The sequence below is a fragment of the Protopterus annectens genome, chromosome 1.part1 (assembly GCF_019279795.1).
Source record: "Protopterus annectens isolate FY-2018-M chromosome 1.part1, PAN1.0, whole genome shotgun sequence".
Lineage (NCBI taxonomy): Eukaryota > Metazoa > Chordata > Ceratodontiformes > Protopteridae > Protopterus > Protopterus annectens.
In genome coordinates, this window is record NC_056726.1 from 653,494,189 (window position 1) to 653,507,388 (window position 13,200).

The window sequence follows — 13,200 nt, forward strand, 5'->3', positions numbered from 1 at the left end:
AGGGGTAGCAATGTCCCAGGAGCTATCCCCTACCCAGGTTCAAGAAATTCAAGCAGTGTTATATGTGTTTGGGGACATGTTCACTGGGAAACCAGGGTGCACCCACCTGATGCAGCACCATGTGGTCACAGGACCCAAAAGGCCTATTAAGCAGGCCCTTTATAGGGTGTCTGAAAGAGTCAAACAGACTCTGAGGGAGGAGGTACAGGAAATGTTGAAACTAGGGGTCATTCAGGATTCCAGCAGTCCATGGACTTCCCCAGTGGTGCTGGTACCAAACAAGTATGGCAGCACCATGCTCTGTGTGGACTACAGGAAATTAAATAGTCACACAGAGTCTGATGATTACCCCATGCCTAGGACAGATGAAGCCCTAAAGCAGCTGGGTTGGGCTAAGTATCCTACCACCATTGATCTTACTAAGGGTTACTGGGAGGTGCCCTTGACTCCCAGTGCTAGAGAGAGGTCAGCCTTTGTGACTTGGATGTGTTCACAAAGATGCCCCTTGGGATGAAAAAGGCCCCAGCAACTTTCCAGAGGCTGGTAGATCATATCTTAGCAGGAGCAGGAGATTTTGCCCTTGCTTACCTAGATGATATTGCCATCTACCGCCATTACTGGCAAGAGCACCTTCAGCATGTCAGGGAGGTGCTGGGCAGTTTTCAGATGGCAGGGTTGACCATTAAGCCTAGCAAATGTCAGGTGGGTATGGTGGAGGTTTCCTACCTGGGACATAGAGTGGGGAGTGGTAAGATCAGACCAGAACCTGCCAAAGTGGAAGCCATTCAGGCATGGCCTGCCCCTGTTACCAAAAAGCAGGTGAGGGCATTCTTAGGGACAGCAGAGCACTACAGAAAGTTTGCCCCCAGTTATAGTACCATAGCTGCTCCCCTCACAAATCTGACAAGGAAAAACAGGCCAGATAAGGTAGTGTGGACCTCAGCATGTGAGCAGGCATTCCAGAAGCTTAGTAAGTCCACATTACAGCAAAGAATGTATTGTTCAGGTGGATGCTTCAAATCATGGGGTGGGAGCTGTACGTAGACAGGTTTCCTGAGAGGGAGAAGAACACCTAGTGGTTTATCTCAGCCATAGGCTCCAACCCAGGGAGGAATGCTATGCAGCTGTAGAAAAGGAATGTTTTGCCATAGTGTGGGCACTGCAGAAACTTCAGCCTTATCTGTATGGAAAGAAATTCACTGTAGTTACAGACCACAATCCCTTAATATGGCTACATCGAGCCTGCCAGCTAAATGCCAAGTTACTAAGGTGGAGCCTAGGGTTGCAAGCATATGATATGATATGATAGTGCAGCACTGCAGTGAATTTAGCAATGCCACTGCAGATGGGCTGTCAAGACAGGGAATGGGATAAGGTATTCCCAGATAGGCTCAACCCTCTCAAGCAGCGTTTCTCAAGGGTCACTTGAAAAACTAACGTGAGCTCTCATGGGGGGAGAAGTGTGACAAACTGAAATGCTGCCAGCCCAGCTATCTGTAATTTTGTAAATAATCATATGTCATTTGTGAATACTAATATGATCCATAGGCTTGTCTTACAAATGTAAGAGAACTATATGTTATGTGTATATTAAACTATTGGTGCAGAAGTGTGTGTTGAACAGTATGTTATGAACTGAGCTTCAAGAATGTAACCACAGTGTACCCTGCTGGAAAAGAGCAGAAATGTGTATAAACTGTATACCAGTGCAGATAGTTTAAATGGAAGAAGTCAGGACATACAGAGTTAACTTGCAAAACTTCAAGAAAATAAGTTGAAATCATTTATGACTGTGCTATAAAACTTAGTTAATGCAAAGAGACACAATGTCTAGAGTTGGACATTTTCCTATTGTCTTGAAACAGAAATATTTACTATGTTTCAAATGTAAAAGTGTTTAACTGTTTTATGACTTCCAGTTCTAGGCAACCTTCTGAGAGATATGTACCTCTGACACAGAGGTGCTAAATTCTAAGTTTTGGTTAGCATGGGAATTGAAGGCATGTGAGAAAGAGTGATGTCATCCCAGCTAACCCAGCAGTAATGTGTATTATTAATTTAAGAACTATCTCAGAGAGTGAGTCTGTGCATCTTGTATTTGTCTTTGGATCTGACAACATCCTCTCATGAGAACTTGCCTTGCTAATAGTAAGTAACTAGATTAAAGTGTTTTCTTTTAGATATAGATAGGAATATAGTGAAGATTAGTTTATATGTTTTCTGTATTTATTTGAGACTGTCCTAGAATGTTGTTTTAAAATATTTCCTGTTATTCTGAACTTTGTAGTCACTGTGCTGAGTTATTGAATATTGTCTTGTTCTTTATTATTTATTAATAAATATATTTAAACCTTTTACTTCTGGCTGGTTTGTTTAGATATATTTAAGCTCTTAGAGTACTTGCATATGTATTCGGTGATACTGTACAGGCCACTCCTAAATAGCCTTGAAAGTATTGGTCAGACGTACCATTTGGATAATAGGAACATTACACAGTAAAATTGGTCACCATTTGGGAAGGGCCTTAAAGTAGCTGATAAGAGGTTCTAGTGGCAGTGCTAACTACCTTATGGTCTGGACAGAAGGGGGCATAGCTAGTAAACCTATGCCAGCCTTTCCCAGGTGTATGTCTGTGTATAAATCAAATCTCAAAGTGTGTGTGTGTATGTGTGTGTGTGTGTGTGTGTGTGTGTCAGCTACTTGCGCAGGGACACAAAGCACTGGTTGGACAGAGAGAGTGCTGGGAGGACTTGGCTTGGAACTCTGGCTAAGGACTCAACTCTATAGCTGTGCCAGTGGGGATCTGGAGAAAGAGGGAGAAACCAGCCCCAGACTGACTGTGATCTCTGTGTGCTCTTAAGGGAAATTGCACTTTACTGTGTGTGTACTTGTCATTTTCCCAATGTGCATGTCCCTCACTGGTGCTAGTGGTGAGGATTGAGGGTCCTTGATTACTGGGCCAGTGCAGTGGTGGCACAATTCTGTAGTGCTAATTGTGCAGTGTATGCTTGAAAACTAGAATGTCTATGTTTTTTTGCATGCTCATTATCTGTGTATTCTATATTTGTATACTATATTGATGTATATGTGTTCTGTTGCACTGTATGTCGCACAATATGTGTATGCTTATTCATGTTGCAAATGCAAATGTGGTGAACCCTGACTGTAATATTGACTGGAACCATTCTCCTAGGATCTCCTCTTTAATTAAGGTCTGCCCAGATGGCCATCCAAGTTAATAAACAGAAACACATAAATAAAATGTAACACAAGTTGTTCACTTGTTTATTTTGCTTGTTATAAAACTGTAAAGAAAGTGTAATCCCCCCTCTGGTAGCCTGCTAGTTATTGTCATCATCAGGTAACAAATTTGTTTACTTGTATTTTACAGATTTATATCCAAATGAAGACTAACAGATAGTAGGCGTCTGTATTTTTTAAGGCCTCAACAAGGCTCTATAGAATGGATAGCATTTTGCCACATAATTTCTCAGAACATGCCTTAAAGGAAAACTCCACCCTCTCATATAGTTTAACGCCATTGTTAGGTTTCTTTTCTCCCTACAATGTGGTTCCAGCATTGTGTATGTACCAGAAACCTGCTTGTAGTTTTTAAAACTTTTATTTCCTTGCATTGGAGTCAAAGGAAGGGAAAGCCCACCTACTTCTTTTTAACTCAACTTTTCACATACTTTGCAGAGAAATCCATCTCCACCTGCATGACATATCATAGACACAGTTAAATCTGTAGTTTACCCTGTCAGGTACTGTTGTCAATCTTAGATGGGTAATTAATTCTGCTAATGTCAGGAACACAGCAGCTGATATAAAAAAGACAGAAAGCTGTAGAATTGTTTCCACTGTTTTTATTGCAGAGGGGAGGATAACTTAACACTCCCCTTTCATAGCAAAACAAAGCAATTAGATGAGGAAGGGGTTTAAAGGCAATTGCAACTCTTCTGACAAATTTACATAAGGAGCAACACAGTATTGAAATTCTAATCTTTAAATGTTATTTATAATAGTTTGTGTTAAGATAACGTGAGAGTAGTAGCAAAGGTTTCTGTGACATTTAGAGAAAAGTCAGTAAATATTTTTTCTTGTAAAGTATAAATGCATTTACCATTTTCAAGCCCCCCCTACACACACACACACACACACACACACACACACACACACACACACACACATCCACACAAACACAAACACACACACACGCCAGAACTGCAGAAAGAGAGTCAGGTGGCAACCCTATCAACTAGGTGCACTGATACTGTTCATAAAAAAGGTCTTTTATGCTTTGTGTGACATCCTTCCAGAGGGGGATGCATATCTAGTACATGCAGCTCCATTGTAAGAGATTCCTAGTGACTTTGACTCAGTCATTGAATTGTCAGACAGCAACCATAATATACAGCTGAATTTACTTTAACATACATTTACTATCTGCCCTTGTATTAAAAACACTAAGAAAAGGAAATCAGAAGTACTTAACTGTGTTTAAATGCACACACGCTTTTGTACACATGTATTTTATAGACATACACATATACAGAAACACACACACTATGTGTGTGTGTATGTGTGTGTGTGTGTGTGTGTGTGTGTGTGTGTGTGTGTGTATGTATATACAATTTATTTATTTTTATTGTACATTTGTTGACCAGGAAAGTCCGCCTGAAACTAGGTCCATTTACAGCGGAGTCCCGGGGAGAAAAGCTCCACAACTAAACAATATGTACAGTGATATTTTTACAATCCAAGAAGATATTTCATACAAGAAGAACACATTTACAATGGTTTGTTAAAGCTAGCTTAATTTATACATATTATGCCCTGAATGGCAGTTTTGTATGCCTTGGGAGAAAAAAACTCCACCGTAACAATACAGTCAGCAGAGACATCACATAAGACAGTATAAATTGACAATATTTTGTGCTAAGCAAGTTTAAATGTATCCAGAGGTAGGCCCTGTATAGCAGTTTTGAGGAGTTCTTAGTACTGTAATATAGAGACAGTGAGCAGAGTATAGAGGAAGGTCGTAAGTATTTGAGGAGAGCAGTAAAGCATTTATGTGATGCAAGGCAGAGCCAGGAATGCAAGAGGTGTGAGTGATTTTTTGAAGAGTGAGATATATGGTGCTGAGAAAATATTCTGGGGGAGGTTATTCCACATTTTTGCTATGGTATGAAAGAAAAGAGCTTTTCCTGCAGTGTTGTTGGCATTAGTTATACGTAAAAGGGTTTTGTTGGATGAGCGGTGCGGACGGTTTGCTGAGTATTTGTTCAGTAGTTGGTTTAGGGCTGGAGTCTTGTGGGGATTCTTTAGGATGTTATAGGTGAGGACTAGTTGGTGGTAACTAATTAAATGAGGAAGTTTTAACCACTGAAGCTCCTTTAGAACAAGGCAAGGATGGCTTCTAAAAGCAGAGTTATTGGCAAATTTAGCAATCTTATTGTAACATGACTGTAGTTTGTTCATGCCTGTTTTCCTAATGTGGGTTAGGATTGGAGATGCATACATTAGGGTAGACAGAAGGTGGGTTTGGGCTAGGGTGACCCGTGCTTGGTCTGATAGGAAGTGTTTGTGTTTGTATAGGGTTCATAATTTTTTATGTACTTTTTTAATGGTTTGAGAGATATGGATATCAAAGTGAAGATCTTTATCTATTTCAATGCCAAGGAGCTTAGTATGGAGGGAGGGGGAAATTGTGGTGCCATTTTTGGAGGTGATGGTGAAGGAAAGAGGTGTGGATCTGTATTTGTTAGGGGTGAATAGGAGTAATTTGGTCTTGTTGGGGTTAAGAATCAGTTGGATATCAGTAATCCATTTTTCAACAGAGTTGAAGGATTCCTGGGTAAGGTTTTGAAGAGTGGTTAGGGATGGGGCTGAGCAGATTAAGGTGGAGGCATCTGCGTACTGTATAAGTGACCCATGCAGTGTGGAGGTGTGCAGTCTGTTGGTGAAAATAGTAAAGAGCCCAGTATTGAGCCTTGTGGAACACCTGTGGTGGATGAAAGTAAAGGTGATAGTACTCCTTGTCATTTGACTGTTTCCTATCAGAGTGATGTTTTTTGAACCAATCAGTTGTGGAGGGGGCAAAGGACATGGAGGATAGAATGTCTAGAAGTAGGTTATGTGAGACTATGTCAAATGCCTTAGAGAGATCTAAGAATATGGCTGATACAAAGTTGTTGTTATTTCTAAGATGGTTAACCTGGTTTGTAAAAGACAGAAGAGCAGTAGTTGTACTATGATTTGCGCGGAAGCCATGCTGAGTTGAGGAGAGGAGATTATGTGAGGTTAGGAAATGCATCATTTGGGTGTGAATACATTTTTCAAGGAGCTTGGACAGGGGGATAGGATAGCAATGGGGTGGTAGTTTGATAGCTCATAGGAGTTGCCACCTTTGTGTAGGGGGATAATATATGATACTTTCCATACTTGGAAGATGTAAGCGTCTTGTATGGAGCAGTTAATCAGAATTAAGACAGGGTAGGCTAGGGACTCTGCGGCTAATTTTAGGAAATTAGTGGGTAAGCCATCAGCTGCGAGAGTGGTAGGTTTTAGTTTTGAGAGTAGTTTTTTGACTATGGAGGTTGGTACAGGTGAGAGAGTAAATGATGGTATATTATTGTGATCCTTAGTGGGGGTGGATAGAGAGTTATTGCTAGATAGCTGGGTAGATAGTGATAGAATAGAATCTGTGAAGTGATTGAGAAGCTATGCTGTCATTATTAGTTTTTGTGTTGGGAGCTGGGGTGGTAGTTTTGCCAGGTTTCAGAAGGGAATTGATAGCCTGCCAGAACTTTTGGGGGGTTTTGGAATGTTTGTTTTGGATATTTAGGAAGTAGATTTGTTTATCTAGTTTTGTTTGTCTTTTGACTTGATTACGAAGTTGTTGATAGTTCTGCCTATTTAAGCCAGTGTTGTTCTTTTTCCAGATCTTCCAGGCATTGTCTCTGGCTTTTAGTAAGCCTTTTGTGGTCCTAGTCAGCCAAGGGGCATAGTTTACTTTGGTTCTAAGTTTTGTAATGGGAGCTACTGTATTAAGAACATTCATAAAAGTACTATTGAAAAGTTTAACTGCCTGGTCTAGTGCTAGAGTATGTAATGGGTGCCAATTACATTGTTGTAACATACTATTAAGAATTTGTGGATTTACTTTGTGCTCATCTCTAGTTTCCTTATTCAGTATGAGTTTGGGTATGCTTACCTTTTTACGAAGAAGGAAAGTGGGGCAGTGATCACTGAGTGCATCAGGTAGGCAGCCCATGTGATAATTCTGCTTGGGGAAGTTTACTAAAGTCCAATATAGAATTGACTGTTTCTGGGATTTTTTTGTCCACTCTGGTGGGTTCTTGGATTAGTTGTGAGAATCTGAATAAGTTAATATGGTTTGTGGGATTGCTAGAATTGCAGGATAGCCAGTCTAGGTTTTGGTCTAATAACAGGATAGTTTCTTGTGGCAGGTTGGCTGTAGCCCATTGCAAGATTTCCTCTATTATTGGGGAGTTATTTCCTGGAGGGATATAACTGCATAGGATGTTGATTCTCTTTCTGTTTTTTAGAGATAAAATTGAGCCTAATGTTTCTGCATTTAGGAATTTGGGAAGTGGGGTTTGCAGAGGCTGGAGGTTGAGTGTGTTTTTAAATAGAATTGCAACTCCACCTCCCTTTCTAGCATCTATGTCTAGTCTTAAGATGTTATAGCCTGGTGGGAGAATTTCTTCATTTTGGGTGGAGGGTTTTAGCCAGGTTTCAGTAATGGTTAGTAAATTTGGGGAGTAGTGGGCTATGAATGTGTGTAGGTCATGCAGTTTGTTAGATATACTTCTTGAGTTTAGGTTAATAATAATAATTAGGTCTGATTTCTGTTTGTGTGAGAGAAAGTTGTTACATGGACCTGGGTTGGGGTGTATGTCTCCTGAGATTAATAAACATCTTTTGTAGAATAGTTTGAGTTCTATAGCATGTGCTAGGTTTATATTTGCTCTAGGTAGTGTTTGTCTTCTGAGAGGTAGAGTGGTGTGTGTTTTGTATATATAGAATAATGAGCTATCATTAAATAGTGTAGAGCAGATTGTAAAATGTATGTGTGTGTGTGTGTGTGTGTGTGTGTGTGTGTGTGTGTGTGTGTGTGTGTGTGTGTGAACGTATGTGTAGTGTGGAAGGTACTGTTTAATGGTATGTTAGTGGGTGTGGATGTGGTGTAGGTTAGAGTGGAGAGAGTTAGTACTAGTACTGGTAGTATGAATTGCATGGTTTGTCTAGTTACTAGAGATATTGAGATAGGAAGTAAGATGGGTGTGGTAGTGGTTGGATCTTAGGTCTTTAGTTTGGCTATTGGGTGGGGTATTTAATTTTGGTGTGGCTGGGTGTAATTGAAGGAAGTTGCTGATTGGTGTGGAGATTGGATTGGTTTTCAGGGTATATTATAAGTTTAGTTGCACTGGGGGTGGGTGAGATTTTGGGGGTAGGGTAGGGGAGCAGAGTGAGCCCGGAGGGTGAACAGAGTGGGAAGAACCAAGAGGTGAGGTGGCTCAGGAAAAAACAATTAGTGAACAGGATTTCAACTGCAGGTAAAGCCAGGGAGTGGGTTGTATCATTGTGGTGTCTGCACTAAAAGTATGTTCAAGAACTGTTATAATTTCTACAAAAAAGAAAAAACCTAGGGAGAAAGATAATTAAGTGGAATACTCTGTTTAGGGGCAGAGAGAAATCCTATCTGGTAAGTTTGAAAAAAGTTTTATAAAATGGGTTTAGCAGGACCTATTTAGGGTGAAATGCTGCCACCTGCACAGCAGTTTAGGAGTCTGCACAATGCTTGTAATGCTTTTAAGGGGTTAGTAGGAGCAGTCGGGTGATAACCATGGACTCAGGGGGCTTGCGGCAGGCTGCTATCGCATACACTGGTTAGGACGCTGGATAACACTATAATGCTGTTACAATATTGCCCTTACAGCTACATACTCTTGAGTTGTCCCTGTAGGAGTGGAATTGAGCCTTTTTCTCTTTGGGAGGCGATTGTTATGCTTGGGAGAAGGGTATCCTCAGACGTCCTCACTAAGACCGGAGGGATTCCTGACTTGAAATACTATCCTTATTTGTAAGGATAGTACATGGAGTGCCCGTGGTTACAGCTGTAAGGAGAGGAGAGACAAACAAACCTTAGTACTTCAGGAAAGTAGGAGGAGGATTGTGTAGAGGATAGGGCATAGAGAAGGAGAGTTCAGAGTGAGAGGGATAGTACCAGTGTGAGCCAAGGAAAGAGGATACTGAGAGTAAAAGAGGGAAGAGAGTCAGGCGGCGGGAGAGACCTCTACTGTAGCAGAAGAAAGAGTAGAACAGGAGGCAGAGGGAGAGACAACTGCAGAAATAAGGACAGATGAAGAGGAATGGGAGGCAGATTAGTAGTACAAAGTATGGAGTTCCACTATTAAATACAGTGCCCCTGTTAACTCGGGGAGTACACTTGTATCAAACACTCTACACAAAATAAAATACAATGCCCCTGTTAACTCGAGGAGAACACTTGTATCAATCTCTCTACACAAAATAAATTACGCTACAATGCATTCATATGGATATGGTTATTCTCTGCAGACACAATGCCCCTGTTAACTCGAGGAGAACACTTGTATAACATAACTTGATCTGTTATTCTCTATACAAATACAATGCCCCTGTTAACTTGAGGAGAACACTTGCTTCAATCTCTTTACACAAAATAAAATACACTGCAATGCATTCATATGGATATGGTTACTCTCTGCACAATGAGGAAGGACCTAAAACAGCAAACATTGGGAGAATTCTAAAAGTCTAGGAGCCACTAGGTATTTCACGTCACTTCAGCACTAGCGACTGAATAAGTACTAGCGGCTGTATAAGTACGCTAATAACACACTACGCAATGAGGTCAAGAGGATCTAAAAACATACTTTTAGATGAATTCTAAAAAATCTAGGAGCCACTAAGTATTTAACATCTTTTCAGCATTAGCGACTGAATAAGTACTAGCGACTGTTAATAACGCACTACACAATGAGGTCGAGAGGACTTAAAACAGCAAACAGTGGCAGTATTCTAAAGATTAGGAGCCACTAGGTATTTTGTGTCCCTACAGCAGCTAGCAACGGAAATAAGTACACTTGCACAATACACAAACTGCAATATGAACGTTTCACAGGACAGCATACTAGCACCTATTCATATAGCCTCTAGTCATTAATCTAACAGATATCAGCATTTGTCAGCAGTAAAGCAGGTAGTTCTACTGGTATAAGAGGTAGATAGTAGGGATATTGTGCAAATGAAACAAACGATGCTTCAGGCGACTATATTAAATATCTGTAACCTTATAAGTTGCAGTCGCTAATGATCCAACAATAACAAAGCTACTAAGGATATCTTAAGGGTCATTTCTAAGCACATGTCACAAGTACAGAGTTCATAGCATAGTAGGTTTAACAGCACAAGCTACGGTTACACTGAATTGTGGTGCATTTTGTTTTAACAGTCTTCTAACACACTTGAAACAGAGCAATAAGGCAGTTGATTTACATTAAACAAGGTACATTGCCATTTCTGTTGAAACCTACCAGTTAGCGAGACGTGCAGCCTACCGTTTGCTTCCTGATTTTGAAAATGGCGCCACAGAGAGCACCACTGCTATGTAAACTTGGGGCGGATATGAGTCTTTGTGGGAGGGGATGAGGTAGAGACAGCAGGGGAGGAGGAGGGGTATTGAGCCGAGAGGTGAGGTGCCTCAGGAAAAAACAATCAGTGAACAGGATTTCAACTGCAGGTAAAGCCAGGGAGTGGGTTGTATCTTTGTGGTGTCTGCACTAAAAGTATTTTCAAGAACTGTTATAATTTCTACAAAAAAGAAAAACCCTAGGGAGAAAGATAATTAAGTGGAATACTCTGTTTAGGAGCAGAGAGAAATCCTATTTGGTAAGTCTGCAAAGGTCTTATAAAATGGGTTTAGCAGGACCTTTTTAGGGTGAAATGCTGCCACCTGGTGGTGAAGAAGGGGGAGTGATTCACAGCAGTTTAGGAGTCTGCACAATGCTTGTAATGCTTTTAAGGGGTTAGTAGGAGCAGTCGGGGATAACCATGGACTCAGGGGGCTTGCGGCAGGCTGCTATCGCATACACTAGTTAGGACGCTGGATAACACTATAATGCTGTTACAATATTGCCCTTAGAGCTACATACACTGAGTTGTTCCTCTAGGAGTGGAATTGAGCCTTTTTCTGTTTGGGAGGCGATTGTTATGCCTGGGAGCAGAGTATCCTCAGATGTCCTCACTATGACCGGAGGGATTCCTGACTGGAAATACTATCCTTATTTGTAAGGATAGTACAGGGAGTGCCCGTGGTTACAGCGGGTAGCGAGACGTGCAGCCTGCTGTTTGCTTCCTGATTTTGAAAATTAATTAATTATTTATAATAAACCACATAGTATAGTTAAGCATTACTAATGTATACATTCTAGTAAATGTTGCTCATTGATTTACTTGGTTGCTGTAACACATTGGCTATGTGTACCACATGCAATCTTGGTCATTGTCTTTCTGTCAGTATTTTTTCTTTCTATTGATAAGTGCATGTGATAATTGTTCAGTGTAGCTTATGTTGTGGCTGAAAAGGGTCCTGGGACCAGTTCACTTTCCTGGTTACCAAAGTATAAACAAATATGAAATAGAAAAAAGGAGGGAGAACATGACAGAAATAATTGAGAAACTAGTAAAGCACATTTTAAGTCTGCATCATTCATGAGAGAGAAAAATCCTCCCACTGAAGGCATTGAGAAGTAGCAGAAGACGAAGTTTAGAGTCCTACTACTTGTCACTTGTAAATCTACAGCAAGGATTATTTACTGCAGTGAGAGTTTTCACAAGTCAGCATGAGAGTATGGGGGGGAGTTATCAAGTTTGTTAGGACTACAAAAGACTCCTCTTACAAAAAACAGTTTTTTATCTGCATTCTTTTGCTGCAAGTAGTTAACAGCTATTTATAGCATAGAACAAGTTCTGGCAGACAGATAAATGAGGCTCAGTCAGGTAAACAGAGAAGCAGCTCTTTTACAGAAGGTGTGTTTAGATGACAGTGCTTTACAGTCCTGCCATTATATTTTAATGGCATGAGAAAACAGCACCACTTCCTTATGTCTGGCATGAGTCATATAATGAGGACTTGAAATGTATTCTGGGAAGAAAGAAAGAAAGTAAGATCACGTTACCAAGGCAGGCCCCATCATCCGCCATTTTGAGAGAAACACATTAACATTGTAAAAGAAGCACATGGAGTGATTTTGATGTATTAAAATATCTCAAAAACAAAGATGCAATGAAAAAAATAAGTTTTTTTTTAGTTCTAAGGTGGAGTTTTTCTTTAAGATTTTTCCCTTATGGAATTCTTGGTAGGTGGATGTTGCCTTTTCCTGAGTTAATTTTCTAAGTTCTGCTAAAATGACAGTACCGGGCAGTGTTATTTTGGCTATCAGTGGCTAATCAAAGTACACCATCCTTGGATTTCACCATGAGATATAATTTATGATTTATCACAGTGTGTACCAATGGATACCCAGTAACATGTTTTGATCAAATTAGAAATATCAGAATACACCATCAGGTTAACCAGACTGCTAACCTTTAGCCATAACAACATGGCAGCTTAACATAAACAGTGTTTATACCTTAGTATCTCACACACATTTCTCTGAAACCCACTCAGAAATGCAATGCATGATAAGATATGTACAGTCTTAAAAGGGCAACACAGTATATTAGTCTTAAAATGGCAATGGTTGTGTTGTATTTGCACAATATATACAGACACTTAATCAGCTTCTTCACACATCATCATAGTATGTGTCCTTGATCGTGATGAAATTAAAACATTTTTTGAAATGCTAGGGAAGATGAGCCATTGTTACCTATGTTCTGTAAGCACAGATATTTATTTATTTCCAGTTTGATTACCGGGGAAGTCCACTGGGCCCAAAATGTGCCCATTTTCAGTGGAAGCCCAGGGAGAAAAGCTCCAAAATACAGTTTGTTTGTGTCTTTCGGCTTTTTCCCGGTTAGGGGTTGCCACAGCGGAACTCCGGTCCGCTAATGACTGGCAGTTGATTTTTACGTGCCGGCTTGCCAGGCCTGACGCACAACCTTCAACTAAGGTACTCCCATTCA